Source organism: Halichoeres trimaculatus, unplaced genomic scaffold, assembly GCF_033239565.1.
Source record: "Halichoeres trimaculatus isolate MK-OKI-2021-1 unplaced genomic scaffold, fHalTri1.1 fHalTri1_scaffold_9, whole genome shotgun sequence".
Taxonomy (NCBI): domain Eukaryota; kingdom Metazoa; phylum Chordata; class Actinopteri; order Labriformes; family Labridae; genus Halichoeres; species Halichoeres trimaculatus.
The window spans coordinates 23,716,842-23,723,128 of NW_027437188.1; the positions used below are offsets into that span (position 1 = coordinate 23,716,842).

General features: G+C 40.8%; 1 protein-coding gene across 6 annotated transcripts in view; it reads right to left on the reverse strand.

Annotated features, from left to right (window-relative positions):
- Window positions 1-3,860, reverse strand: part of LOC141797609 (muscleblind-like protein 1) — a 90,936-nt gene extending 87,076 nt beyond the window's left edge. For 2 of the 6 annotated variants that reach the window (XM_074679153.1, XM_074679151.1), the window contains exon 1: window positions 3,620-3,858. The gene's annotated coding sequence lies outside the window, so the exon portion shown is untranslated. Of the gene's footprint in view, window positions 1-3,619 lie in introns of all 6 variants that reach the window. The other 4 variants (XM_074679156.1, XM_074679159.1, XM_074679154.1 and 1 more) reach the window with 3 other exon arrangements.
- Between the last annotated feature and the right edge of the window lie 2,427 nt (window positions 3,861-6,287).

Consider the following 6,287-nt stretch of genomic DNA (forward strand, 5'->3'; position numbering starts at 1 on the left):
ATGGTATTCACATATATATAAGTGAGATTCTAAGATGGTAGCCAGCTATAATGGAGTCAGTTTAAATTACTTTTTAGACTTTTGTTGAGGTTTAATCCCCCGTCTAACAGCACACTTGATTCAAACACTAGATGACTGATTTTAAAATATTAATTTGCAAAACTCTCCTGAGAAACTGTAAATTAGAAGTGCAGAGAAGTATAAAATCAGCAGTGCTTTAAAATTATACCTGAGTATAGTACTTGAGCATACACTTTCCACCAGAAGTCTTTTATTCTACTGGGAGAGACGCAGTGATGAAGAGACAAGGCGCAGGGAAAGTGGTTTTGGACTTGCAGATAATTGCTGCAATTGCAGATAATTTAATGCACACTAAGGTTCCTGCTCAGCGCTCTGCTGATGTCTGTGTACAGAGGAGAGAACAGAAATGACTGTTAAAGCACTGCTTCCTATGCAAGTGTCCCTCACATCCTCACTCATTCTGAGTACCAAAACCTGGCCTCAGATTCACTAACACGTGTCCCTTGTGTTCCAGATCATTAAAAGCAGGAACGAGGGAAAAAAATATTGAGAAAAGAGAACAAAGGCAGGAGGAGTAAAAGCTGGACAAGGAGATTTGGATCCATATATCGTCTTTGATCCATGCTGCTAAGCAAAGCCAGAGCTGGACCGAGAGCAAAAGAATATCTGCTGGAGGACCTCAAGGATCTTACCGCATGGAAAATCCAGCAGGGTCACCCAGAGTGAGTCTGAGGGTTTTCAACATTTACAGCAGACGTTTGATCTATTGTTGAGTATCTTCAGATCAGATCATAAGGCAGATAGACTCAAACAACGGTAGCTATTTCAGCTTTCAAAAAACTCTCTGACCTTGCAGAGTTTTGCATCTTTCTTCTCTGCCTGGGACTGACATATTCAGGGGCCCCTGGATGTGACCTCAGCGGAAAATGTAAAAATCTTTCAACACAGACCTCTGCAGCAGACCACTGCTCGTATATATGAATGAGCATTGTTTAAAGCCTCCTAAACCCTGACACTCACCACTGAAATAGCTGTGGTATGTTATGGTATGACCACTGTTATTCTTCAACTTATAACTAAAGACAGACAAACATCCTCCTGCTTTTCTTTTTCCTTCTTACAGGATACTTTGGCTTCATCTTGGAATCACTAAAACACACTTTCAAGAAGACCCAGAGGGCTGTGTAACACAGAGACACATACATGTACACACTTTAATCAGGCAGCTTTGAGTCTCCTGAACACCAACGCTGAATTATTACCGAGCGTAGGCTGGGATATAGATGCTACTGTCACATAGGTGTCTGCAGGATAATTCTATCAGGCAGCAACACAGATAGTGAAGGGGGCTCTTAATGAAAGGAAGTGTAATAAAAGAGGAGCCTCTCCATTTTGAGCTGTGACAGGTGGGTTTCTGCAGAGGACGAGCAGAGAGGAGCTGATTCAATCGAAACAAACTGAATATTCAAATATTTCTCCAACCCCTGTTTCAGCTGATCTGCATTGTGGTCTTTTTTGTTTTTTAATTATTCATTATTCTATATTTTTTGTCATTTTCGAGCAGCAACCAACAGTCTCAGAATAAAAAGCCAATGCAAAAGTAAAAACTGCAGTTCACTGAGCATCCACTTGAGGCTGTCAGCAGAAATGCTGGAAACAACACACTGTTTGAGGGTTGAATTTTTTCATAACTCGTTATTTTTGAAGCTATTAAACATAGTAATTTTGCCTATATAAGGGCATGGCTGATTCGATTGACAGGCAGGCCTCTGTAGCTGTTAGCAAAGAGGCTTAAGGCAAGCCTCTTTACCCCATCCTAGCTCAAATAAGGCAAGGTTGAAGCGAGATTTTTTTCAGAGACCATGTCTTTATATTAAACTACATACTATCCAGTCTATGCTGGCACTGCAGCTTGGAGCTCCAAATATTTTAGCCTCACTTTTGTGAAGTGGTCATGTCCTCCATCTTTTTTCCCCAAGCTAGCATTCTGTTTTACTTTATTGACGTGTTTCACATGTGAAAAATTTGCGTTTAAGTTACATGATGATTGAACTGCAAAATTACTATTAAAGGATGCAAATTTTAGGTTTCTACAACATCTGAAGTTTTCATTCGTCTTTGCCTCATCAAAAATCAAACAAAGCTAGGATAAAGCAAGTTTTTTCAAAAAGGCACCCTGAAACGATGGGCTTCAAAACTTGTTATCAGAAACAAATGGTTAACGTCACAGATGCAACATCCATAATTTAAACAGGTTAGAGTAATTTATCAACACTGCAAAAACGATTTGGTTAGTCTGGTGTTGTGTCAGCTTGTCAGACCATAAAACTGTGCAAGAGACACATGTAAAACAATCCTTTCCTACTTCCGTGTTCTAAAGTAGAATAGATGACAAATGATGGATGATTAAAAGCTGAATTTTCTTGTTATACCACTCATGTTTTCCTTTTTATCCAAGGATCTCCACACAGAACTCAAATTTAATGATGTTCTTTAAGAAAAACAATCCAGAAATAATGGGAAGATGAATTCAAAACACTTCCTCTTTGCCTCTTGTTGTGCTCTTCTGTGACTCAATACAACTGTGTTGAAACATGATGTCATGACGCAGTCCTTTGAGGTGAAAGGCTGAAATCCCCAGTTTGAGTGCTGTGGTAATAAAGTTAAAGGATCCTCGCCTTGCTTTGGTGCAATCATGCTTTCCAGCCCAGTCTGTGTCTGGCGCAACAGATATGTTCCCGAGGCTGGGCAGCCGTTAAACCACAGAATGACCAGTGAGGGGGGACGCCACCAATCAGCTTGTAATGGTGTCACGTGGAGCAGCGTTTACATGCCTCAGAAACAGACTAAGTATGATGAAGTTTTTACAATAAGCTGAATTGATCCAAGATTGCCTTCACAAGTGTCATTCAAACCATATCATTGGGACTACTTGTTTTTCTCCAAGAACACTTGTTTTGAAGTTTTGAAATCCATAATTTTTTTTTGTTGCATATCAGGTAAAATGATGCAACTTTAATGTTTTTTTGTTTGTTTGTTTTTTGCAGTGGAGCCTTCAAAGATCAAATCTCCCATCTCTGGATACAATTTACTGACTCTTTATTTATTTATTTTTTTCTTTAATTCAATTAAAGGTGGTTTTTGATGGTAACCCAAGAAGGTAGAGTATCCTTAGAGAGTGATAAAAGTATTCAAGTTCCACTGTTCAAACCAGCACTTCAGTAGAATAAGTACATGCAAAACCCTCCCTGCAGATTCAAATGAGCGACAGTTAGACAGTATCTGCAAAAGCAAACCCAGACACAAACTCAAACACGCTACACATGCAGCTATTTTATATCCCCTCTGAAACCTTGCTTTCCAAAAAAAGAAAGAAAGAAAAAGGAAAAAAAACTCTGACATTTGGTAGTCAGAAAAAAATCCTTATAGCAACAGGCAGGGAAGTTGTCGGAATCATCAGAACGTTTCAAATATTAATAACAGCCTGTCGTCTCTAGAGCAACTCTCCCCTCGGGTCCTCTAAGGAGGCACAGACAGATACACGGATCACATTGTAAACCCAGAAACCGTCCACACGGTCAGAGGAAAGCTGTCTTACCTGCCTGCCTGCCTGTCTGGTGTGTCTCTCCTGCGCTGGGTCTCGGCGTGTGAGAGAGCGTGTGTGTGCGTCTCACACACTGTCCCTCCAAACAGGAACTGATGAATCTGCACGACTTCAGCCCTGCAGCATGCAGTGCATTATGGGGTTTCAGTCTCCCTCTCTCTCTCTTTCTCTCTTTCTGTTGGCACGGTGTTAGAGGGGGGATGTCCTCGCCTCCTGTCTGGAGAGAGGAGGGTGGGTGAGCTCACACGCGCTCCGTCCACACACATGCATGCACGATGCAGAAGGAGCCTCATGATGACAAGCACCGCGGCTCTGGTTGCCGTGGAAACAGCATCCCTCCACCCCTCCTCTGCTGGTCTTGCAGCGCTCTCTCACAGCATATTCTGTTTAAATAGTAAAACAGAGAGAAGCAAAAAGAAAGGCTGAGGAAGCTGCATTATACTCTCTTCTATTTCCTGTGTTAAACACTTAATTAGTGCCTGAGCTAACATGCTAACAAAGCAACAGGAAGAGACTCTTGTGGTCATGTGATCACTAACTGTTGCTTCTGCCTTTTGAGATAAAGAGTGGCTGGTGTGGCGTAAGAGGGGAATGACACAGACACTTTGTCCTGGGTGGTTTTTCGCATGTGTGTGTTTGTGTGTGTGTGGATGTGTAGGTTCCTGGAAGCAGGCTATAGTTCCTGTTTGTGGTTTCTTTCATTTTCACCATAGCTACAGCCGCTGCACTGAGGCCTGCAGCTCTTTGATAACACATTTCAGTCACATTACCAGCGAGGGAAGAGCAGCTGAACTGAGCGATGATGTACACAGCTTACATTTGCATACATGCAGACAGACACACACACACGCAGACGGACTGACCAACTGCGCCCACTGGTGTAATTATTCCAATTTTCATCATGATTCACCTTCCTGGAGGTAGTGCTGAACTGTTATTTGAATGGGATGATTCAGAATAATAATAAGAGCTCCATGGGTTATCAAAAAAAGGCGGGCTGATGGACAAGAAAGAAAGGGGAGACACAGGGAGGGGAAAGGATATAGAGGGAGATGTAATTTAAAGAAGAGAGGACTGGGGTGAGGAAGAAAAGGAGACCAGACCTCCCCTCTGCCGTCTCCCATGGTGACAGGGTGGGTGGAAGGCCGCGGCTGTCCTTCAGACCCTGTAAATCAACGGTTCACAGCCGAGACCTGCAGCGTAAACTATCACACTACTAAGCCCCAATGCGCTGTCTTTTTTTTCCTCCTTTTTTCTTTCCTCATGCAGCTGTCAACTCTCTTTCTTCCTTTCTGTCAATCAGTCCATCACCCTCTTCATTCTGCTGCCAGCTCCACTCGACAGTAAAAAATAAAACAAATACATCATATTTAGTTAGATCAAAACACCATACAAGAAACAAGAACTCAATCTCCCACAATTCTGTTCTTTTGTCTTTCTGGTAGCCATAGTAACAGGCAGGAACTGGGATTCACTGAGCATTGATTGTTGAGTTTCTTGCAAGCATCTTTTAATCAGTGAGGTTGGCAAAGGTCCAGCAAAGGAGCAGAGATGGCTCTGGATGAGGTGTGAGACGACAGGTGGTGATGAGAGTGTTGTGCTCATATAAAAACATTATTTGGTTGCAAACTCATGTTTAAAACTTTAACTTTCATTAATTCTAAGGAATAATAATCCAGGAATCCCAGGACCTTGAGCTGACTTCTGTTTAAAGCTCCTGTGAAGATGTTTTTAGTTGGTTATGAAATCAGTTTAGATATATAGAGATGTCTCTTTGAAAAAGGGGACATATATTTCCTATATTTTAAACATTGATCCAGAGTGAATCCTGTAAACAAATGCTCGATGTTGATGCGCAGATTCATACAATTGCACAAAATCATAAATGCAGGGGATTCCAAAGGGTTTACATACTTTTTTCTTGCAGCTGTATTTTGTAGAACTCACTGAAACTGATCAAAACAGACTGACTCAAAATTATAGAAATTATGAAGTCATGGCACAAAGATCCCCTAACTTGTTCATGAAACATTGAAGGGGCAGGCCTCAAACACCAAGGTCTCCTCATAGCTCAAATCCAGACAGACCTATGGAGGGCAGGCAGGGATTTTCTGAGAGGGGAGCCTTTAAGAGACAGAACTACAACCAAAGATCGGCTCAATAAGATCAGATCTTAGTGTCTTCATGTGGCACCTCAAACAACACAAATGGACGACAAGAGAGACCAGTGTTTCCCCCATCTCCCAGTGCCGCTGATGCTGCCAACTGTAAACCTGGGGAAAACACTGAGTAGATGTATGTATGTATCTGACCGAACTCTTTTCTGAAATCAATTTTTAATGATCCTTGAATCTGGATTACCAGTGTCCTAAATGGAATGCTGTACTTCATGATTTATCCACAGGGGACGCCAAACTCTACACACATGACAAAAAATCCTGACTATTGAAAATTACACACTTTCTGAATTTTTAGATTCTGACAAAGACAGATTTTTTGTCACAACAGTAAAATTGATATTATTAGTTCATTGATAGTTAAATATTAGAAGTCCAGGATAAAATAATAATAATAATAATAATAATAATAATAATAATAATAATAATAATAATAATAATAATAATAATAATAATAATAATAATAATAATAATAAAAAGTCTGA